The following is a 25822-nucleotide window of genomic DNA, read 5'->3' on the forward strand; positions in this document are numbered from 1 at the left end:
CTATACAACTACACCACAATCAGGTTGTATAATCATAAGATGGTACACAATTTACTCTGAAAAAAACAAATGACTAAATGTTTCTCCAACAAATCTGCAAGCTTAAAGCCAAAACAAACTCTCACAAAAAGAAGATACTACATTTTTTTAAAAAAACTGTTAAATGATTTCAACTCCAATAACAATATCAGACTTCTTCATACTTACTCATGTTACAAATCTAATACATCCCCATGCTGGAAGGGACTCTAACACTGAAATGAACACCACCTCATGAAGTTCCTTTTTTTTATTCACATGATTGGCCCAATGGTTCTCCTTCCTGCCTTCCTGTACCCAGATTTTTCATTCATTCTTCTCCACTTGGGCAAGAGTAGTCTAACCCATGCTTTCCCTAGTGAAGACAAGAGTTGCGGATTAGGAAGTGAGCCAGTCTCTAGATCCTGTGGGTTGTCCTATTTCCACCCCTTCAGCAGTCTGCAAGCTCTGCCACAACTCCCTCAGGAGGTGTATTCACACTTCAAAATATGTGCAACCTTCCAACCAAGCAGTGCACATTGCTTGCAACACAAACATGCTAAACTCTTCAGGTTGCAAAGATACAACTGAATTATTGTAGATGTTGCCAATGCAGTGATAAAAGTCACCTCTTTTCCCATATGATGGGTAATCAGCTATTGGTCACTAACTTCCATCCTTCTGCATCTGCTTCCTCCAGCATCCATGCTACTAGTCAAACACAGCACAAGTGACTGCAAATACCAAGTAATCCAATCACCAGCAAGGAACATTGAACCACCACAAACTGGCACAAAATCCACACTTTATTCCAAGTTTAGCACTTTCTTCCCCACTCAAGGGACTTCTTCAGAACAATAAACCAAAGAACACACCCAGCCAGCTATATACCCACCCCAATTAGACAATTAAAACAATTTGAGCAATTTCCCAAAAAACAATTCATGCATTTGAATTAGAAAGAAACGCTAAGTATCATAAGAAACACATACCATGTCAGTACTTAAAACTTGAAAAACGTAAATTACACACTCTTGTAACAATGTCATAACATTAAAAGAAAAAACAGTAATAATAATTTACAGTTTAAACTCGTTACCCTAAAATATTGTGCAATTTTAAAATGCTAGAGATGCTAATCATCTCATTTATAGCTGGACACTGGGATGCATTTAAAAAACAACTGCCACCTCAGCTCCAGCACATCTAAATGTATGTCTAAAATTCTACCCTGCTCATCCTTCAGTAATTGTTGAATACCTAAAAAACTTAAACTGGTGTCCTTGACATTCCTGCAAATGCCTATAGAGGGCACTGGTGCCTCTTTTATTTTTCATATCCCCTAAATGCTCCCCAATTCTTTCTTTAAATTTTCTGCAAGTTTTGCCCACATAAAATATGGGACAATCTTGTCATTTTGCCACATAAATCACATTGCTACTGTTGCAGTTAAATGCCCCTTGATGCAAATCGTCTTTCCATTTACATTAAAATTTCCCCGTTTCGAGAATAAATGAACAGTATACACATGTATTGCATTTATGGTTCCCAATTCTCCTATTACATGTGTCATACCCTGTCCCCCTCTCAAGAATGTTTTTCAAGGATCTATCTCTTCTAAATACAAATTTGGGAACTTTTCCCACTCTTTGTACAATATTTGCATCAAATTGCAATATTTCCCAATTATTTTTAACTATGTCAAGAAGTGCATTAGCCATACCCATTATAAGTGATCATTAAACTTGTACTAGTATTGGGTTTATCCATTACCCCACCCTGAGGTCCACAAATTCCATTCTCCAAAATAGGCTTATAAATACCTTGGTCACATTTACTCTTTACTTCAATACAAACATCACACAACAGGCCATTTGGATACCCTCTCTGCTTGAACATCTGTATGACAAATTCCAATACACTAAGAAATTCTTCCTGTGAACTGACCATTCTGGCAGCCCGCACCATTTGTCCTTTCACAACGGACTTCTTTTGACGGTGCGGGTGCCAACTTCTACAATCCAAATAGGAATTGGAAAAGGTTGGCCTTCTATAAATCCTAGTTACAAACCTTTTATTCACCTGATCCAATTCCAAATCAACATCCAGGTAATTGATCCTGACCTTATTATATTCAAAGGTGAATTTCAAAAAATATACTTTTTCATTGATGTACCACATGAATTCTTTTAAACTGTCCTCAGTTCCCTTCCAAATCAGGAAAAGGTCATCCAGGAACCTAGTGTAATGTACTGTTTGTGCCACGAAGGGACTATTCATCAGGTATTCCTGTTCCCAGAAGGACATGACCAAATTGGCAAAAATGGGGGCACATGCCGCTCCCACTGCCACACCCTTAACCTGTCTGTAATACTGCCCTTCTAAATGAATGTAGTTATGCTTTAATACTATCTCCATCAATACAATAAACTTATTCACCTCATCCTGGTTGAAAAGGTTGATCTTATTGAGCTGCTGTTCTACCCAATTTAACCCTTCATCATGAGGTATTACTGAAAAAAGGTTGCATACGTCGATGGTGACCATCATTAAATCAGGAGTGACCTCAATCCCATTAAGCTTGTCTAAGAATTGCCAAGAGTCCTTACTAATGTATGTAAAAACTTTCAAACTTTTTTGCATGTTCTGATCTAGGTCTATCTTACGGTATGCAACCTTTATTTCATTCAGAGAGCTCTCTTCATAGGTACCATCCAATAATAAGGAATTCATCCCATCAAGATAATCTCCCTTATCCATAATGACTATGCTGTTGCACTTGTCCGGTTTCATAAATCGGACAGTTGTGTGGCTAGTCAAATCTACCAACAACTGTTGTTCTTCTTTAGTCATATTTGAGGCTCTATCTTGTTCCCAAGTTTTGCAAGTATTATAAAGCTTGCCTAATATCCTTTTCACATATTTTTTCAAATAATCCAATCACATTGTTCAGAGGGGGGTTAAATGTACTTGGTTTCTTGTACTGTTCACAAACAAAATTCCCCAGTTCACTGTCTTGGTTAAACCAAACCTTCACGTTTAGCTTCCTGGTAAAACATTTCAAATCAGTAAGAGTGTTTACTACATTTCCTGTGCTCCAGGGTACAAAAGAAAAACCTTTATCTAATAAATTAGCATGTTGGCCATTAAGATTTAATTGTGAATAATTGTAAATCTTAAAATCACTCATCATTTACAATAATCTCAGGCTCCAGCCCCTTATCTTCACAATGTTGTTCATTCAAACATTGAACTAAAATTTCCATGTTGGATTGCCCACTTAAATTGTGAATACTATTTTCCCATTGATTCGACATGTTAATATCCAAGCCACAATTATAATCATTGGTCATGTCATAGTTATTATATTCAACCTCATTTACATTTACACATTCCATTGTACTTTGACCATCACTTCCCACTAAATGAAATACATTTCCCATTTTAAATTCATTATATATGGTTTCATGCCGGGAAAGAGCACTACAGATGCAATGTTTGCTCTGAGAGTGCTGATGGAGAAGTACAGAGAAGGTCAGGAGGAGTTGCATTGTGTTTTTGTAGACTTAGAGAAAGCATATGACAGGGTGCCTAGAGAGGAGTTGTGGTATTGTATGAGGACGTCGGGAGTGTCAGAGAAGTATGTAAGAGTGGTACAGGATATTTCACATTTGTAAGTCCCTGGCTGCTGTCCGCTCTTGCCCCAGCGTCTTTGCCTCTGTACCCAGCTCAACATTGTCCTGATCCTGCTATAGCCACAACCTACCCCGTGATAAAAGAACCCTATCCAAACTCCAGTGGCCTCATCTACCTGCCTCTTATTCTCTGCACCCTCTATCAAGGAAGGAAGAAATACCCAGCTCAACATTGTCCTGATCCTGCTATAGCCACAACCTACCAGGTGATAAAAGAACCCTATCCAAACTCCAGTGGCCTCATCTACATGCCTCTTATTCTCTGCACCCTCTATCAAGGAAGGAAGAAATACCCAGCTCAACATTGTCCTGATCCTGCTATAGCCACACCTACGCGGTGATAAAAGAATGTTATCTAAACTCCAGTGGCCTCATCTACCTGCCTCTTATTCTCTGCACCCTCTATCAAGGAAGGAAGAAATACCCAGCTGATCCTGCTATAGCCACAACCTACCTGGTGATAAAAAAAACCCTATCCAAACTCCAATGGCCTCATCTACCTGCCTCTTATTTTCTGCACCCTCTATCAAGGAAGAAAGAAAGTATGTTATGGACTTAGTCCCACTTGTACAGTAGGCCTCTGTCTAGTATTTGCATCAGGGCTCCAAAATTCGCTACGAGCTTGAACAACCAGCAGCCTTTACCCCTCTCTTCTATCTACCCAACAGCCAACACACCTCTTCACTTACAATAATCCTCTCTTACTAGGTATCCCATCTTCCACAGTTCTTCACCAGTTAGCTCTCTCACACACTTTCCTACAATACTAGATTTGCCCACTAGGTGGCACACCCTTATCCTATCCAGTATTCACTGCCTCTCTCTGTTTTACCTCTGTAATTTCACTATATTTCTTACTTATTATCTTTCTTCACCCTCATCCTATCCATTATTCACTGCCTCTCTCTCTGTTTTACCTCTGCAACTTCACTATATTTCTTAAGTTCTTGACCTGCTCCTCCTCTTACTCATCTTGTGCTGAAACAGTATTTACCCTCCTGTATCTTATGTTCATTAGACTCCTGTATTATTTTAGACCTTTCCCACTCATGTCCTACCTTACTTACCTCTAGCTACCTGCATTTCTGATAGTTTCTTCTCTAGCTTCTCCTTCAATTCTCTTTCTACTAAGCTCTCATCTTGACATTGCCATTGTACTTTTCTTTATTCCCTGTCTAGTCCTATTTATCCTGTCTTACATCCCTTCTATACCTCCAGGTTTTGGGATAGCCAATACCCTCTCCAGGTGTGGCTTGTCACTAGTCCCACCCACCTGCATCAGTTGCACACCTTTCTCCCTTTCCTTGCTGCCTCTAGTCCTCTGGGAAGTTACTTATACCCCTTGTCCTGTGAGGCGCCATCTTTCGTTATTTCACTTTTGTAAGTCCCTGGCTGCTGTCCGCTCTTGCCCCAGCATCTTTGCCTCTGGTAAGTAGAGTCAGTGGTTTCATTATCTGGTATACTATGGATGTATGCACTGTGAATTGAATGCTCGTCTAACTGCTGCAGTGTTTATTGGGGACTGAATGTTTTAGTCATATAACACTCTGATACTGCTTCTGTGTTGGTTGATAAAAGGGCTGTTCTCTCGCTCTGTAATGGTTATGAATACTTTGTCTTGTTGTTCCTGTTTTTTATATTTGAGAAAACGTTAAAGATTACATGGTGGATAGCAGGTTTTCCTCTCACTCAGCCTCTGTTAAAACTACTGTATCTTATGTTACTGTTTGTTCAAAGGAAGTAATGGTTATCATTTATGCGACCCATGTGAAGCCTTAAGTAGAAGCTATCTCTTAGCCCCGTGTCCTCTAACCTGTTTGTAATACCTGGGTCTACTCGCCTTATGCTGTAACTGTTTTAGTAATTCGGTTTCCATTCACCTAGCGTGTTTGTTTTAACAGATGAACTACGGAGGTGATAACCTGAATGCCTAGTTGTAGTAGTAGTCTCTCCTTCTGTAAATAACATGCAAACAATTATTCCTGCATTGTATAACAGATAAGACTGTGGTTTGTCCTACTCCACGTTAGTAGTGTGACTGTAGCCTTCACGGCTATTGGAAACTGCACCACCCACATGGAGCTAGTCAGAGCATTCGGTTAGGTTTTACACTATTTACTGCCTTGCAAGCGAACAATTGTCCTTGCAATTTCATTACTGAAATGATGGTGCATTGTTCAATTTCAAGTGTTTTAGCGCTATTCTAGCCAAAACAGCTATTTGCAACTACGCCACCCACGTGGAGCTAATCTGGACACTCTGGAAATCCCTATTACCTGCTCACAGCCTGGTACGGCTAGATGTAAAAGTGCCTCACATGTGAAGCTAGCCTGAGTGTGCTTTGGACGTTTATTTTACCGGATTACAGCCTGGAACGGCTGCTTGTAATTGTACCACCATTGTGGTTCTAGTTTGAACATGCATAAGCCCATATCTCTCCTTTACCTGTTTACTTTAAGATGATGACGATTCCCTTCTTGCCTTTATATTAAGGTTTGAGTCTGTGTCTGCCCCCAACTTTCGTTCTACCTCTTTCTGGGGATTTTTAATCTGGTCTCCAGCAAGTAAACTATTATTTGATAAAAGGAAAGAAAATCCATTGTACCTTAGCATGTTTACAATATTACTTATAGTCAATGCCTGAACTGCTTTAATGTTGACCTTATTCACTTAATTTTAGTTCTACTGCACCTAGCTTGTATGCTATTCCTATTGATTTGTTAGGCACATGCTTAGAATGCCTATAAGAATTGCATTTAACTTCATTATTAACTGTGTCGGAATGTAAATGTTTTATTTTATTACTGCTAGCTTTACTGCCTAGAAACCTGCTGAATGTTAACTCTGTTCTCTCCTCTACATTTGTCTCCCTTTCGCCCCAAAGTACCCAGCTCAACATTGTCCTGATCCTGCTACAGCCACAACCTACCTGGTGATAAAAGAACCCTATCCAAACTCCAGTGGCCTCACATACCTGCCTCTTATTCTCTGCACCCTCTATCAAGGAAGGAAGAAACTTTGTTATGGACTTAGGCCCACTTGTACAGTAGGCCTCTGTCTACTATTTGCATCAGGGCTTCAAAGTTCGCTACGAGCTTGAGCAACCAGCAGCCTTTACCCCTCCCTTCTATCTACCCAACAGCCAACACACCTCTTCACTTACCCTCAACCCGCTCCGTTCGCCCTGCGGGCTCACTCCGCTCCCCTACCCCTAAATCTCACCTACCCCCAGAGGTCCTACTCTTATACCTATCAAACCACACCCCTTCTCCATTCCACCAATCACATTTCCATTAAACAATCTTCTCTATTTTCTCGCCTTTTTTTCCACCACTTCCTATACCTCTGTGCCTATAGTAATAATTTATATCTACCATGGCAATGAATAAACCCTCCACCCTAGTCCTCTTACAGAGGTTACTCATTCTCACACTTCTACCTTCCTTAACTCTAGCATACCTGCTAACCTCCTATGAGCACCCAGTATATTCACAGTTTCTCTATCCTACTAAACAATCTACATCTTCTTCACTAGCCTCTCACACTGACCATTTCAACATTACTTCCACACCCAGCTATCTACTACCTAAATACCACAGGACAGCCCACATTAGATACAACTTCCCTAATACCAGAAGATATCCATTTCTTCTCAGTACATATACTAATCCTAGATATCTAACACTACTCCTCTCCCTAAAGGATGGGGATATATTCACCCAAACCCTGGTCCAAACACCTCCACTACCACTCAACTCGTCAACTCAAACCCCTCTACCATCCACCTACTTAAAAAAAAAACACCCAACTCACTCTTAATAGTTCACCTCAACACATGTAGCATTAATAATAAAATAACACAGCTCCATGCTCTCTTGGAACTCTACTCCTTTGATATTATTTGTCTAACAGAAACTTGGTTAAAACCTGTAACTAAAGACAATGAAGTTATCCCACCTGGTTACAACATCTTACGTCTTGACCGTGTAGCCAAGAAAGGTGGTGGAGTAGCAGTTCTATTCAAATCTGATTTTCAAATAACCATCTTCAACCAAAAACCTCCTCAGGACTCTAATGCTGAGATACTTATTACCAAGCTTCAGCTAAACTCAGTCAAATCTATCTACATTATCTGCATCTATGTTCCTCCAGGCAATAACATTACTACCATCGAAAACATCCTTTGCTGGTTATCTCAAAACCTTCCCCAAGAAACAATAATCCTAGGTGATTTTAACATTGATTGGAAATGTTGCAACAACTACCCTACTAGCCATATTAATCTCTATGGATTTACCCAAACTATTACCTCCCCTACTAGAATAAACAAGACTAATAAGAAAGAAAGCACCTTAGATTGAATACTCATTAATAATCAACCCCAGACTTTTGAATCTGGAACCCTCCCTGACAACATAAGTGATCACTCACTAACCTACATTATCAGGCTCAAAACCTATCCGCCCACTCAACCCATATTTAGGACAATTAGAACCAAGAAAAACTTCAACTTGGATCTATTCCTAAGTGAACTTAGAGCATGTAATTGGTCCCCCTTAAACACCTTTCTCTAGATGAAGCTGTTGAATACTTTAATGCTAATTTCCTAGCCATACTCAACCACCATGCTCCTACCCGCTCTATTAGAGATAAGAACTAAATCTGCTCCTTGGCTTTCTAAGGAAACTAAGCAAAAAATCCATCTCAGAAATAAATACTGGAATAAATCATGCTTAACTAAAAACCCTGTTGACCTCCAAAACTAGAAACAACTGATAAATGAAACAAAAAAAGCTATACAGTCCGATAAACAAAACTATTACCTACAATCTCAGCAGACCCACCATAATAAACCACAAAAGTTCTGGGCAAGTATTAATCAATTATTACATCCCGGTCAATCTATCACACTTAACCCACAAGGCACTGACAAGGACAATCCCAAACAAACTGCTAATGCCTTTAATACCTTTTTCACCAAAGCAATTCAAACTCTTGCCAGTCAGCTCTCTCCTCAAAATGTAACTATATCTAATTCTGACTCTAACCCACCACCTCAATTTCTCTTCCAACCTGTCCCAAAAGCATTTATTCTCACCCTTATCCAAAAACTCAAACCATGCACTCCTTCTGCTGACCAACTACCCGCAGAATACTTACAGTTAGCAGCCAAATCTATTGCTTACCCCATCTCCATTCTCATCAATAGAACCATCACTGAAGGCTATATCCCCAAACTTTGGAAAGTCTCTCATATTATTCCCCTTCATAAGGGGGGGAGACTCCACTGAACTCTCCAACTATCATCCCATAGCCCTACTTTCTCCTTTAACTAAGATTATAGAAAGATGTATCCACAGGCAATTGCTAGACCACCTTCTCCATAATAACCTGCTTTCCAACTCCCAACATGGTTTCAGACCTTCCCATAGCACTACTACTGCCCTCCTTTCCTTTATGGACACCATCAACAAAAAACATAACCTTAACATGCTTTCCTCGGCACTTTTCATTGACCTGTCCAAGGCTTTCGACATGGTAAATCACAATATACTCAAACATTCTCAAATCTGTCACTTGACATACTAGCTATAAAATGGTTCCAGTCCTACTTAAATAACAGACATCAAGCTGTGTTCTGGAACACCATTCTTTCTACCCATCTCCTGTTAATATTGGTGTCCCTCAAGGGTCCATACTGGGCCCTCTCCTGTTTTCTATATTCATCAATGACCTTTACCAAGTAGATCCCCAAGCTACATGTATACAATATGCTGACGACTCTACACTTATATGCTCAGCCACATCTGTATCTGAACTTCGCTCCCTTACACAAGATGTATTTGACTCTGTAGAACTATGGTTTACAAAACGCTGTCTCCTACTAAACCTTAAAAAAACTAAACTTCTCCTTTTTACACCTACCAGTAAATCTCCCCCAATAGACTTCACTGTAACATCCAATAATGGTACACTTATATCCCAAGATCTTACTACCAAACTGCTAGGTATTACCATAGACAACAACCTTAACTTTGACACCCATATCAACAACACTTTGAAAACTACTAATAAAAAAACAGGCTCTCTTTACAGGATCAAACCCTTCCTCACTCTTGCAACTAGAACAACTATTGCCCACACCCATCTAATCTCTACCCTTCTTTATGCCTCACCCATATTGACTAATCTGTCGAAAAATAACCTTAAGAAACTAGAAAACTATAGCCAGGTTTGCCACAGGTAACCCTTTCAGAACACACCACTGTATTAATCTAAAGCATCTAGGGTGGCTTGAACTACAGCAGCAGCAGCTGAAATTTAATCAACTGACCATCGCCCATAAAATACTTTATCAACCTGCCAAGACACTCAACCTATCTACCTTATTCACCCCTACTATAAGCTGAAGTCCCTAAGATCTTCACAAAAACTTCTTGTAAATATCAATAAATCAAAAAATACAGCTGGAGATGCTCTCTTCTCTAATACTGTTGGAAAAACCTGGAACCCACTTCCCTCTGAACTTTCCACACTTCCCTCTATTACTCTGCTTAAAAATAAACTTAAGCTCTTCCTCAAAATACACTGGATGTGCCCCTGTACCAAACCTGACTGACCAACATGCTCTTGTTATTTAATTCAACCTTACCTTCTCATCTCTGCAATAATTTAATCTTAACTACTATTCTACCTCTCCATCATAGTCTTTCTTATTACTGTATTCTTAAAAAAGTGACATGTTTTACTACTAGATGTATTACTCAACTGCTAATCCATTTTACTTTCTTTTTATCTTCCTTTCTTATCTACATTTATACTGTACTTTTTATCTATTATTCTTTCTGAATATTTAATTGTAACTTCATTAGTAATTGTACTAAGTCTAGTCAAATATTTTGCATTTTTTATACTTTATAAATGTGTGACCACTTAAAAGTTTTTTTTTTCTTTACGGTGAATGTATTTGCATTTTAAATATGTACTTCTGTAGATGTGAACTTTATTTTAACTGTTTGGAGCTTATCTCCCCGGGCTTCTACTGAAAATGGACATATATCCAGCTAGACTAGCCCGGTCAACAAATGTAAAATAAAATTAAATAAATAAATGTACGAGGGCAGTGTGACAGGGGTGAGGTCTACGGTGGGAGTGACAGATGCATTTAAGGTGGAGGTGGGATTACATTAAGAATCACCTCTGAGCACTTTCTTATTTGCAATGGTGATGGACAGTTTGACAGACGAGATCAGACAGGAGTCCCCGTGGACTATGATGTTTGCAGATGACATTGTGATCTGTAGTGAGAGTAGGGAACAGGTGGAGGAGACCCTGTAGAGATGGAGATATGCTCTAGAGAAAAGAGAAATGAAGGTCAGCAGGACTAAGACAGAATGTGTGTGTGAATAAGAGGGAGGATGCAAGGAGTAGAGGTGGCGAAGGTGGATGAGTTTAAATACTTGGGATCAATAGTTCAGAGTAATGGTGAGTGTGGAAGTGATGTGAAGAACAGAGTACAGGCAGAATGGAGTGGGTGGAGAAGAGTGTCAGGAGTGATTTGTGACAGACGAGTAAGAGTGAAAGGGAAGGTCTACAAGAGGGTAGTGAGACCAGCTATGTTATAAGGGTTGGAGACAGTGGCATTGGCAAAAAGGCAGGAGTTTGAACTGGATGTGGCAGAGTTAAAGATGTTAAGATTTTCACTGGGTGTGACGAGGGTGGACAGGATTAGGAATAAGTATATTTGAGGGTCAGCCCAGGTTAGAAGGTTTGGAGACAAAGCCAGAGAGGCAAGATTACGTTGGTCTGGACATATGCTGAGGAGGGATGCTGAGTATATTGGGAAAAATATGCTGGATGAAGCAACTGGTAAAAGGAAAAGAGGAAGGCCTAAGATAAGATTTATGGATGTGGTGAGAGAGGACATGCAGGTGGTTGGTGTGACAGAGCAAGATGCATAGGACAGGAAGAAATGGAAACAGATGATCTGCTGTGGAGACCCCTAACGGGAACAGCCGAAAGATGATGATATATGAATCACAATTTTCACAAAGCAACCATTACAATCACATCGATATGTAATTGTGTTATTTTTCATTATTTCCCCATTTAAACTATTAATTGATATGTCCATCTCAATATTTGAGTCTACACATTCGTCTTTGTCTAAGTCCAGGCTTTGTTTTTGTGCTGATAAATTTGTCCAAGACCCATGGTCAAAGTCACGTTGACCGGCTTCACCCGCCGGAACCAAATCACACTGACCGGCTTCACAAACTGGTACTGAGTTGAGGTCACACTGACCAACTTTACGAGCTAATACCATTACACTGTCACATGAATACAAAGAATTGTACTGGCTTACATTCTCCCCTGTAGCTGAAACAACATTAGTAGCCTGGATATTGAAATTATTTGCGTAATTGTCACTATGTTTACTTACACATACACTCAAGCGATAGTTGTCCAAGTATAATTCCGATAATGGCCCCTCTACGTGTTCCGTGACCTGAAGCTTTTGGGTCTCGCCCCCTGTGCTGCAAAATCTCGACGGGTATTCCCAAAAAAAGAAAAAGAAGACGTTTGGTTGCCAGTTTTGCCTTGAAGTCTCTCCGACCGTCTTACTGCATCCTCCATGTTGGCACCAGACTGTAGACGCTGGCTCGCTGATCCTGTTGATTCCACGGGTTTTGCATCACTTCCACCTCCTGATTCACAACATTTTCAGATTGCTGCTTACCACTGACCTGTTGCCCTGGGGATAACGGATAAACAATACCTTTGGCATATTCGTTAATGTCCCTTTTGATTTTGTTGTTTTTACGGATGAATACAAAATTACATACATTGCTGACTTGATTAAAAACATTATTATAAGACAACTGACATTGATTAAAATTGATGTTTTTAATAATCTTGTCCAGTTCATCCAAGTCCTTGGCCATTTGGTCAAGTTTAATCTGATTGTATTTTACCATGAGCTTCATCAAATCAATGCCTGCCCGGTCAAATAAAAGGTGCAGCTCATTTAAAAATTCACTGTGTTTATCAGCACCATTAGGATACCTCCACAGTCTCAGGCTTCGAGGTACTTGTTTTAATTCTATATTTCTGATCAAATAAGCATTTTCCATTTGGATTTTCGTAAAGGCCAAAAGGTCTCTTTCAAACCTTTTTAACTTGTCCTGCACTGTGGATTGCATCTGAGAACGTGAAGAGTCCACATAGTTCCCCACAGGAATTGAAATCTGTTCTCCTTTCATATGCCATTGCTACCGATCGTACACTGATTTGGAGAACTTTGTCTTTCTCCATAATTTTCATTCTCCTGATTAGTCTCCTGGTTTACCTGGCCAAATGGTCCAGAGTTGACATTATCAATAGAGGATGGTGATGGCTGGGTAAGTGGAAAGGCAAGGCTCCCAAAAATGTTACCAATGCTAGGTTGCTTGTCCATCAGGGTTTTAATCTGAGTTGTATGAACCGCCAACTGCTGATTTATTTGTTGCAGAAGGTTAAGAATTTCTCCATTTGAGGTAGGCTCTTCCATCCCACTGGCCCAAAAACCAAAACACAGGCTGGGGTAAAGGATAAACCCAATACTAGCACGAGTTTAATAATCACTTACAATGGTGTGGCTAATGCAGTTCTTGGGAAATATTGCAGTTTGATGCAAATATTGCACAAAGAGTGGGAAAAGTTCCCAAATTTGTATTTAGAAGAGATAGATCCTTGAAAAACATTTTTGAGAGGGGTACAGGGTATGGCACATTTAACAGGGGAACTGGGAACCATAAATGCAATACATGTGTATACTGTTCATTTATTCTCGAAACGGGGAAATTTTAATATAAACGGAAAGGCGATTTATATCAAGGGGCATTTTAACTGCAACAGTAGCAATGTGATTTATGTGGCAAAATGTCAAGATTGCCCCATATTTTATGTAAGCAAAACCTGCAGAAATTTTAAAGTAAGAATTGGGGAGGATTTAGGGGATATGAAAAATAAGAGAGGCACCAGTTCCCTCTATAGGCATTTGCAGGAATGTCAAGGACACCAGTTTAAGTTTTTAGTTATTCGAAAATTACCCAAGGATGAGCAGGGTAGCATTTTAGACATACATCTAGATGTGCTGGAGTTGAGGTGGCAATTGTTTTTAAATGCATCCTAGTATCCAGGTATAAATGATTAGCATCTCTAGCATTTTTAAATTGCACAATATTTTAGGATAATGAGTTTAAATTGTAAATTATTATTACTGTTTTTTTAATGTTATGACGTTGTTACAAGAGTATGTAATTTATGTTTTTAAAGTTTTAAGTACTGACATGGTATGCGTTTCTTATATTTAGTGTCTCTTTCTTATTCAAATGTATGAATTGTTTTTTGGGAAATTACTAGAAGTGGAGAAAAGTACAGTTTTGTACCTACCATAAATGTAGATGTTCGAAGATCTACATTGCTGCAGTCCTTACATATGGGTAGTCCGCTGTCCTCGGTCGGCCCGAATACCAAAGTATAAGGCTGACGTCGGTCAAGGCGCTTAGAACTGACATCAGAACGTCAGGGTACAAAAGCGCATGACCGACGTCATATCCTCAGTCTTTTCTTGCCCCAGATGTCAGAAGGTCCTAAAAAGAAAGGCCCAAACCAAAAGACAGCAAAAAAAAAAACAACCACCCACCCCTGCACTACTCCTATTTACAATATTTACAATATTTACAGTATTCACAACCCAAACCACACAACCGCCTCTAACTACAGAGGGGAAGGAGGGAGGGTAAATTGGACTGCAGCAATGTAGATCTTCGAACATCTACATTTATGGTAGGTACAAAACTGTACTATGTTCTTCATCTCACATTGCTGCAGTCCTTACATATGGGTAGAATCCCAAAGCAGAGGTAAGGGAGGATGGTAAAACTATAAAGCATTAGGAGCTGCCAAAATGCCCTGTAAAATTGCAGTGGCAAAACCAGCCCTAGATTTAGAGTAAAGTGGAAGGTGGTAATGCTTAGCAAAAGTATGCACTGAACTCCAAGTAGCTGCCTCCAAAATATCTTTAGTTGCCACCCCCCTTAAAAAAGCTGTAGAAGTGGCAGTAGCCCTAGTGGAATGAGGCCTAATCCCAGCTGGAATCTCCTTACCATGATGGGAATAACAGAAAGCAATACAAAACCCAATCCACTTAGAAATAGTTTGTTTTGAAACAGGCTTGCCCTGAGAACTCAAAGCAAATGAAACAAATAACTGCTGAGACTTCCTGAACCCTTTAGTTCTGCTCAAATAATATCGCAACTGCCTGTGTATATCCAAAGTGTGCAAAATCTTTTCCCCTTTATTTTGGGGATTTGCATAAAAAGTAGGCAAATGAATAGTCTGGTTTAAAGCCACACTAGAAACCACTTTAGGCATAAAGGAAGGATTAGTATGCAAAGATACCCTATCCTTATGGAAAATTAAGAAAGGCTCAACCACCATAAGGGCCTGTAATTCAGAAACCCTTCTCGCAGAGGTAATGGCCAACAAAAAAGCAGTCTTCCATGATAAATATTTCAACTCGGCAGTAGCTGCAGGCTCAAAAGGTTGTAGAGTGAGTTTCTCCAACACAAAATTGAGATCCCAAGCAGGAGTAGGAGCTCTACGTGGGGTCTTATATTCTTTGCCCTCTAAGGAATTGCTTAAACAAAGGATGAGAAAACAATGGTGGGTCACAGTCATAGTGAGCAGAAATTGCTGCAGCATGAACCTTAATAGAGGAGAAGGACAAACCTTTGTCCAGTAACTCAGTAAGATATTGAAGAGCCACACTTAAATTAGGCTTAGAAACATCAAATTCCTTTGCTGTACTCCAAAATAAAAACCTCCTCCATTTATCTGCGTACACTTTCCTTGTACTAGGCCTTCTGGCCTCCAAAATAACATTCAAAACTTGCTGTGGAAGCTGAGATGCTCCAGGGTTTAAAACAGAATATGCCAGGCTGTTAGATGTAGAGAGTGAAGTTTGACATTGAGTAAATGACTGTTCTCCTGAGACAGCAGGTGTGGAATCGAAGGCAAAGGCCATGGAGGCTCCCGTACCAGACTTCTCAGTAATGGGTACCAGTGCTGTCGAGGCAAATCTGGAGCTATTAAAATCATCTTTGGCTTGTCCTGTCTGACCTTCAGGAGTACCTTTGGGAGGAGAGGCAGAGGTGGAAAGGCATACACATGAAGATTGCTCCAATTGAATGAGAGAGCATCCACTTTCCAAGCTGTGGGATGAAACCCTTTTGTGCAAAACTTTGGCAGCTGGTAGTTTAGTGGAGAAGCGAACAGATCTATGTCTGGAGTTCCCCATAACACTGTCAATTTCTGAAATACATGAGGATCCAATTTCCACTCGTGGGGATCCATAATTTGTCTGCTCAACACATCTGCTAAGGAGTTCTGTGCTCCGGCAGAAACCTTGCCTGAAGATTTAGCTGTAAACTGAGAGCAGTCTCCCACAAAATCATTGCTTGTCTGCATAGAGGATAAGAATGCGTTCCCCCTTGCTTGTTGATGTACCACATGACAGTTGTGTTGTCTGTTAGAACCAACACCTGCCCTGGAAGAAGTAAATCCTTGAAAGCCATTAATGCAAATTGGACTGCTAACATCTCCTTCATGTTGATATGTAGATGTTGAAGTCTGGCAGGCCACTTGTCTTGTACCCACTTTCCATTTAGATGAGCTCCCCAAGCTTTGTCTGAGGCATCTGTCGTTAGAATCTGACTCGCCTCTGGCCGGGTCACAGAGAGTCCCTTGTTTAGGTGACATTCCTGAGCCCACCACAAAAATTCCTTTTGAATGCAAGGTATTATCTGAATGACAGTGTCCATATGCTGGCAGTGCTGCGTCCATACATTTTTGAGATACCATTGTAGCTTCCTCATATGCAGTTTGGCATTGGGAAGTACCAGAATACAAGATGCCATGAACCCCAAGGCTTGAAGGACTGTCCTTGCAGTCAGCCTGGACTGATGAGACAATTGATGGAAGTAAAGAGAAAGATTCTTTTGTTTGTCCGGGGTCAAAAAGGCCATCTGGGATGCTGTATTCAGTCTCACACCCAGAAAGCACATGTCTTGAGAGGGTACTAGACTGGACTTTATTTCGTTCACAGAATACCCCAGGCATCTTAGCACTGCTATCACATACTGTAAATGATGAAGAAGTTTGTCCTTTCGTTGGGCCAGAATCAGGCAATCGTCCAAATAAGGATAGATCTGTATTCCTCTTAGCCTGAAGAAAGCTATCACTGGAGCCAGAACCTTCATGAACACTCTGGGCGCAGTAGATAAGCCAAAGGGCAATGCAGAGAATTGATAATGAGAAGTCCCAGTCCGAAAACGCAGATACTTTCTGCAACTGAGCCTGATAGGAACATGAAGGTAAGCCTCCTTGAGATCCAGAGTCACCATCCAGTGATCTTTGCCCAGCAGAGGTAAAAGCTTTTGTAACGTCAACATTTTGAACTTGGGAATGTCCAGATATGTGTTGAGGATAGATAAATCCAAGATTGGTCTCCACATGTTCCCTTTCTTTGGTACTAGGAACAGGCGAGAATAAAATCCTAGGCCCACTTCTGGCATAGGGACCGGTTGTATGGCCCGCATTTGAAGTAGCAGAGAAATTTGTTTGTGAGCCTCTAGTCTTTGCTGAGGAGGAACGTCCGGCATGCCTTTGAAAGGAGGCAAGGTATGGAAATAAAACTTGTAACCTCGGTGTATGATATCCAATACCCATTTGTCTTGGGTAATCAAATTCCAATTTTCCTTGAAGAGTGCCAACCTTCCTCCCAAAGGAGCTGCCAGGCAAGAAGGATCTGGCAGCTGAAAAGATAGGTCATTGGGCCTGTTTACGAAAGGACTGGCCCCTGCCCTCACCCGAAGATTGTGCAGGAGAACTCCCTGTTCTAGGTCTGAAAGAACTCTGAGCTCTGCCCCTACCACGTCTAGATCTACCCCTAGACTGAGAATCATAAGAAGGATACGTCCACCCCTTAAGCAGGCCAATTCCTACTAAACTTTGGAGGCTGCACTTGCAAAAAATCTTTAACAGCCTGCATGGACTTAGCCTTGTCTTCCATTTTCTTCAAGACTGACTCCACAGGTGAACCAAACAACACATCAGACTGTAAAGGAGCATCCAAAATCCTTGTCTTAACATGGTCAGATAAATTCTGATCCCTCAGCCATGCGTGCCTGCGAAGAACTGAACCAGTGGCAGCCACTCTAGACGAGGCCTGTACAGCATCAAAACCACATTGTAAAGAATGCTTACCCACCTGCTCTGAAACATGCACCAAATCTTCTAATTCTTTACACTCAATGCCTTCCGCCAGAGCATCCACCTTAGATTTCAATTGAGAAAGAAGATAGTTTTGATATTTCAACATATGAAACTGGCAATTCAAAGCCCTCATAGCTAGGGTAGAAGATGTATAGACTTTCTTTCCCTACCTATCCAAAGCTCTGGCCTCTTTATCTGGAGGAACCGGATTTTTTACAACAGAGGCCTTGACACCCTTAGGTCCCTGACTAACAGTTTCTGGGTCCGCCCTAGGACTCTTATAAAGATATTTATGAGCCTCAGGCACCCTGTAATACCTATCCGGTTTAACAGGAGCAGGAGGCAGAGAATCAGGATTAAGTGAAGCCTCTGCAAACACATCTTCCACAACATCCAGAACAGGAGGTATAGCCAAGGGCCTATGCTGGGGTAAAAGCAAAAATTCCCTAAGCCTTTTCCTGGAATCAGAGAAGTCCTGACCTTCCCACTTAAAATGTTCCCTCATGGAATGAAGAGTCTCTGAAAAAGAAAAATCCTCTGGAGGAGAAGCAGAAGGAGTCGAATCATCTGCATCAGAATCAGAATAAGGAGAGTACTCCTGCAAGTCTTCAGCCGAAGACTCAGAAACATCAGAAGCCTGCTCAAAACTCCCCAACTCTGGCTCCACCCTAGGCCTCTTATCAGGAGGGGGCAAAGAACCTCTAATCAGAGTAATCAAATCTTCTGCCATTTTAAGCATGTGCTTCTTGGGCACAGACCCTGCTGTACTAGGAGAGACCCCAACAGAAGCTAAACCCGGCCTGCCTCTGGGAGAAGCCTTGGAAACAGAAGGAGAGGGCCTAACCACCCTAGGAAGGGAGGGGAGTACAGTGACCTGTGAAGCCCCTTCAGCCTGACCTGCCTCCTGAGAGGCCACATCCTGCAATAATAAAGTCTCCCCCTGGGACTCCAGAGAAGCCTCCGTCAGAACCACCGGTTCCACTGACGCCTCTAAAGAACCAACATCCGGAACGGACGACTCTTCTTGCCTGGGTTTAACCGCTTTGTCTTTGCGCTTCTTCGAAGAAGCGGGCGCCGGAGAATCCGACGGCATATTATAGTTGCACCGCTTCCCAAAGACCAGCCTAGCACAATCTAACCTTCGCTTAATAGTGCGCTTATTGAATCTAGCACAAAAGCGACACCCAACAACGTCGTGCTCAGGCCCCAAACAAGGAATACACAAAGAATGATAATCCCTATGCGGTATCTGTTTCCCACAAGAAATACAGTTATTCACTTTTTCTGACATCCGGTAAAACACTGAGGCAAGAAAAAAACAAAATATTCCCCAACGGGGTACTTAGCCAACTTTGATTCGGTCTGAAACTCCGAACTCGAAAAATTTCAGAACGCCGAACGGCACTTGCAATGCTGCTTCTGCATCGGACCATGCAGCAAAAAAGACTGAGGATATGACGTCGGTCATGCGCTTTTGTACCCTGACGTTCTGATGTCAGTTCTAAGCGCCTTGACCGACGTCAGCCTTATACTTTGGTATTCGGGCCGACCGAGGACAGCGGACTACCCATATGTAAGGACTGCAGCAATGTGAGATGAAGAACATCCATGCTGTCAGCTTAAGAGATTGCATGTCCTGGACAGTCAAACTGGACGGGTAAGATAGAAAGTTCTGAGTATGATCCACCATCCAGGGAGAGTGAACTGGATGAGGCCACAGGAAGGGAAACCACACTTGATGAAGCTAGAATGGGGCAGTGAATATAACCTTGCTCTTCTGCTGAAATGCTTTCTAAATAAACTTGGGGATGAGAAGTTGGAGGGAAGGTATAGAGCAGACTAGAAGGCCAACTGTGAAACTACAGTCTCTCGTTGACTACCCCTCTGGGGAAGATCAGGACAAAGTACTTGCTACACTTGGTATTGATGGGAGAAGCAAAGAGGTCACAGCATGGCTGACTCTATTGGCGAAATATAATTTCCGCCACTGACTGAGATACCACTTGTGAAGGAGTAAGATGGACCTGCTCAGTTTTCTGTTAGCACAGTGGTTTTCCCCCCGGAATATGCATTGCCATAAGAAAGAGGTTGGAAGAGATCACCCATTGCTGTTTGTTGATGTACGAGGACAGACATTTTGTCTGTATGAATAGCAATCATCCCTAGAAGGAGAACATCTTGAAATGCCTGCAACGGTAATAGGACTGCACTCAGGTTGGGAGGGTGGACTAATGGTTAAGGTGTTTGCCTTACAAACACAAGCTACAGGGTTTGAATCTCACAGGGGATAATTGGCTAGGCTTAAAATGGCTCACAAGGGCAGTTAGCCTAGTACTAATCTATGAACCTATAAACTTCATTTCTAGGATGTTGATGTGAAGACTCACCTCTGTCTGGGACCACACCCAAAAAAAAAAAAGAACATGTGTGGTAGAAGAGAAACTTATGCATTCAAGAACTTCAAGTGCTACCAGATACTCATGCCCTTTCACCACCAGTGAGCACATCTGGACAAGTATGAAGAATGATATGATGCCAGCTATTGGGCACATTCAACTCATAGCTTTACAGATTCAATGTTCAGAAACATGCTTCTATTCAAAGATAGTACTGCAATTTTTAAATGTTTTGTCCAACACAAATTTTATATAGTAAATTCTATATAATGCAGTGTGTGTGTGTGTACGTACACATGTGCGCATGTTTCTAGGTATACAGCTAGCATCTTAAGTCTGTCAATCTTGATTTTTATTTGATTCAGTTGTGTACTACAGAGTAGTAGTAGCTGGGCTACCTTCTTCTCACCGAATCATGGTTCAGCAACAGTCAGGTGCCGAGCAGTGCCACCGTCCAGTGGAGTCTCACTTCCATTTCACTTTTCGTTTCACTCCAAACTCGCACTACTGTGCCTAAAGAAACTTCACTTCAATAATGCTTCCCCCAGATGGGAGGCATCTGTAGTCACTGTGGCTTTGGGCATGGGTAGAGTAAAAGGGCAGCCTCAAATGGCTCCTGCAGATGTTTGTGATATGAATGAGTGCCATCAGTGGATGGTGTCTTATTGACCACTGTACCACTAAAGTCCACTGTAAGATCCTCATGTGTAAGCAAACCAAAGGTACCAGTACTATCAAAGTTGCCATTGACCCCAGTAGTTATAAGATTAAGTGAATGAAGAGAAAGGATGTGTAATGCTTGTTTTTGTTAAGTGTCCACTTTTGTCTGTGGCAGAAATACTATTTGTGTTTGGGTATCCAGACAGGTACCAATGAACTTCAGACACTGAATCGAGCAGGGCTGTGATTTGTTGTAGTTTATAGTTATGCCTAGCTGGGGATATAGGAGGAGCAAACAGTTCCTGGCTTCACTGAGTAGAGGCTTAGTAGAAGATGACAGAAGCCAGTTGTCTAGATAAGGAAACACTCGAAATTCGTGCAGTTTCAGGTGAGCTGCAACCACTGCCATGCACTTGGTGAACACCTTGTAGGCTTTGAAGAGACCAAACAGCAGTGCTCTGAACTGGTAGTGACTGGTTTCTAGCCAGAAGAGTAGATATCTCCTTCAGCATTGGTGCATTTTGATATGATAATACACATCTAGGAGGTCTACAGAGTACATCCAATCGACCTTCTGCAACAGTAGTAGGTAGACTGAACTGTGACCATCCAGAACTTTGAATGTTTTACGATTTGATTCAAATTGCTGACATCCAAAATTAATCTTAGGTCCCCTGTCTTCTTCGGCACTAAAAATAATTTTGAGTAAATTCCGGATCCTTGTTGGTCTAGGGAGACCAGATGGATGACTCTCTTCCTCAGCAGCTTTTCTATTTCTGTTGTTTCTGCTTTCCTCTGACTGGGTGAAACATTGGGAATTCTTCTGTTGCATTCTGGGGGTAGAAAGGAAAATGGTATATAATAACCTCTGGATATTATACTCTGCACCCAATAATCTTTGGTAATGGCTATGCAGGCATCTGGGTATAAGGATAAGTGCCCCCAACTGCCTCCAGAGTGCAGTGTCAGGCACCCCTTCAGGGATACTGAAAAGGCTTCTCAGAGAAAGGCCCTCTGATACCCTAATGTTGTGGGCCATCTCTGTCAAGGGGGCAGTGTCTTCCATTAGAGTCCCCCTCTCTGCCACAAAGGGAATACGTCTCCACAGGAGTCCTGGGAAGAACCTTGTGTCTTTCTGAACCACAATTGTCTGTCACCTCTCTGGTAAGGGAGAAGGTCCTTTGAGGGGGAGAAAAACCATTTCCAACAGCAGACAAAGTTTTCCCACCTTGTTCACTACTAGGGAGAGTCTCCTTTACCTTGTGGTGGATCCATCAAAGGGGACACTGATGAATGAAAACTTTAAATCACAAACATGTATCCAAGTGTGCCTCTTATTAGTTATTCCTGAACCTGCCAGTCTAGCTGGTCCTTCTGAGGCATGCAAAATCAATTTCATGGAAGCATTGGATAGTGACTGGAGGGTGGCCAGTTGAGAAGACACTGCCTTTTTGGCCCCTGCAGACATGGACCTGAGAGGGCATTGGAAAATTGTTTGATCAATTCCCCCTGAAACCTTGTCACATGTGCCAGCCAATTCAAAGATGTGAAGTCAAAGGTCACTGACAAATAAATATGCTTCCTATATCTGTCCAATGCCCTAGATTCTCTTTTAGCGGGATGAAAAGAAGAACTCTGCTCAGCAAGTTCTTTCATGGTGGCTGCTGCAACTACTATAGCGTCCACAGGAAGACCCTTGTTCCAGTGAGCTCTATCCTTGGGTACCACAAGATACTTGTCAGAATGTTTGGGGATGCTCTGTGACATCTGGATCCTTCCAAGCCCAGCAGGAGATAAGGTCTGCCATCTCATCTACAGGGGAACTATCCAATTCACAGCTGAGCTGGTTCCAAACACCTCAAGGAACACTGGCTCCTCTTGCGAAGGGGGGTGGTTGAAAGGCCAACCACCTTTTTGTCTGAAAAGTCCGAGTACTTCACCAAATGAAATCTCCTCAAGGGGTGATCTGGGGGAACTTTGCCCTTCACTGAAGTTAGTGTCTTCAGTTAAAGACTCTTGTGGAGAGTGTAGGTATCTCCTCTTACACGTCCGCTTCTGATGGGGCTCTTCGGTGGAAGGCGAGAGAGAGGACTTGGAAGTGCCAGTGAAGTCCTGAATAAGGACAGTCTCGTGACTTGACCAGATCAGCTGTCCCAATGGAACAGGATGAAAAGACCCAGCTTTAACACAAGATAGTTGAGCATGGGGTTGACCCAAGGGGGCAAGGATGTCTTTTCCCTAGAAGCGGAGAAAGCTCTCACCACTACTTCAAAAGCCAAAGCTTCATGGGAGCCAATCCTCACCCTCTCAGGATCCTATGAAGTCTGTGAAGGAAAAAATGTGATCCCCCCCCCCCGTTCCAGCCTCGAACCAAGAGGTCAGAACTAAGATGTCTAGCGCCGAGTCTCAGAGAGGGAGAGATAGCTCTGAGAGCATCTGAGTCAATTCTGTCACCCTGGATCTGGTGTACCAACACTACGACTCAAAGCTCCATCCAATTCCAACAAGGCTGGACCCATACTTATCACTGAGGCTATCAAGTTGAAGATGGTCAAGTCTTCTGATCAGACACAGACATACTTGGATGTCTTGGGTCTGATATCTCTAAAACCACTGGATGAATCAGAGTAGGAGTCGATGGTTGGGGATCTGTATTAGAAAGGTTCATGCTTCCAATGAGAGATGAAGCTGGAATGACACCCAACTAAACCTGGGTTCTGAGAAATTTTCTCATCATTCTATCCATATCCACTTCTGATAAGCAAATAGATGACCTCAGGGAGTATGATGGGGAAGGTGGATGGGAAACTCTCTGAGGCGCGTCCTGTAGGAATGGACTGTGTAGCTTCAAAGTTACTGGTTCTAGAAAATATCTACCAGGAATCTGAGTAGACTTGGACTTAGAACATATCAGATCTTAACAGGAGGGCAGATCTGAAGGTTTAGATTTTGTCAGCGTCGGAGCCATGGATGTTGACAGATATGACATTTCAGAAATCATCTCAGGTGTAGGCAAACCAGAAGAGGTTGCAGGAGAAGAGTGGTCAGAGGAGTATTTCCTTGAGTCCTTATCTTTGTCTTGGGCTTCTCCTGAAGATTTCTTGGAGGAAGACGGGACTCCAGAAGTAGATGAAGTTGATGAAGGAAGAAATCCTTTTAATATCAGTTTGTTCCTTCTCTCAACCAGAGCCTGGTTGTTGAAACTGCACAAATTTCACAATCTGAACCAAGGCAGGAAACATATTCCGAATGACTGACGGAATTGAGAATTTTATACCTACAACCGATGCACTTTTTAAAACTCTCAGGTTTCTCTGACCTCCTCAGAAATTAGGTACATGTAAAAGAAAAGACTAAACAGACAAAAATACCAACAATGTTTAACAACAATGCTCAAGAGGAGAAGAAAGAAAGGTAATCAAGATTTAATCCTTTACCCTGATTCTGGGCGACTTTAACTATATAACCACAGACTGTAAGAACTACTCATGCCAAAACAAAAATGCCCAGAGATTCCTTGATTTCGTTAATACAAATGCCTTGGACCAGCTGGTCAACACCCTCACAAGAGGTGATAATATCTTGGACTTGGTATTAACCAGCATGAGTAACCACTGTGGCATACCTACAGTGTCATCCTCCCGAGTAAGATCTAACCACAAAGCGGTGACTTTCGAAGTCACCATCTCCCTTGACCCCCCCCCCCCCAAACTAGGGTCAAACAAAAAAACTTCTCCAAAGCCGATTACAACCTGCTGAGTGAAGGTATAAACAGCTTCACAACTACCTCTCCCTCCATGGAACTGGCACGTATGTCCAAACCTGCATCAAAGGACTATACAAGCATTTATATAGCTGTGTGGAATCAGGAATACCAGACAGGACAAAATCATCTTCCTCAAGGAAGAGTAAACCTGTCTGGTGGACATCTGCAATAAATATACTCTATAATAAAAGGAAAAAAATGCTGTTCAGGACCAAGAAGAAGCCAGTGCCTAATTAGAAACAATCTCTCCTTAGCCTGAACATGCAAATAAGAGCACTAGTGAAATCCTCCAAAGCAAACTTCGAGTCCAAACTGGCCACATCTACTAAAGACAATCATAAATGTCCACAGTTTCAAAGGAAGCACTCGCATCTGTTTAGAACTGGTGGTCAAGGACAACACATACACAAACGCCGGAGATACAGCCAACCTACTGGCAGACAGGTTCAGTGAAAATTTCACCCCCTGTCGCCCCATCAGTAAATCAGGACATCCCCAGCACCTGCCCTCCTCCCCTTATCTCTAGGGAGCAAGTCATCACTGCCCTCTCAAAGGCAAAAAATACAGCCTCCATGGGACCCAATAACATCCCAGGCTGCATCCTACATGAACTCATGCAGGAACCTGCAGCACCATTATCCACCATATTCAGCCAAAGCTTGAGTACCAACTTCGTCTCAGCTGAGTGGAGGACAGCCACTGTCATCCCTTTGCACAAAGGTGGAGTGTCCACCAATCCAGGAAATTATAGACCCATCAGCCTAACTAGCCAGATCTGCAAGGCCATGGAACAAATCATAGACCTCATTAACAAAGACATTGGCAACATCCAAACACTCAATTCCACACAGTTTGGTTTTGTCAGAGGGAGGTCATGCCTGTTAAATTTGGTCTACTTCTTTGAGACAATCACCAAAGCATGGAACACCACCTACCTTGACCTGGCCAAAGACTTTGATTCCCCACTT

At 41.9% G+C, this 25822-nt stretch overlaps 1 protein-coding gene across 1 annotated transcript in view; it reads right to left on the reverse strand.

The window, feature by feature from the left end:
- The window catches only part of BAZ2A (bromodomain adjacent to zinc finger domain 2A), a 3667728-nt gene that overhangs the window by 1467006 nt on the left and 2174900 nt on the right, over nucleotides 1-25822 (reverse strand). The window lies entirely within an intron of this gene.

This window comes from Protopterus annectens, chromosome 9.part0 (genome assembly GCF_019279795.1).
Source record: "Protopterus annectens isolate FY-2018-M chromosome 9.part0, PAN1.0, whole genome shotgun sequence".
Taxonomy (NCBI): domain Eukaryota; kingdom Metazoa; phylum Chordata; order Ceratodontiformes; family Protopteridae; genus Protopterus; species Protopterus annectens.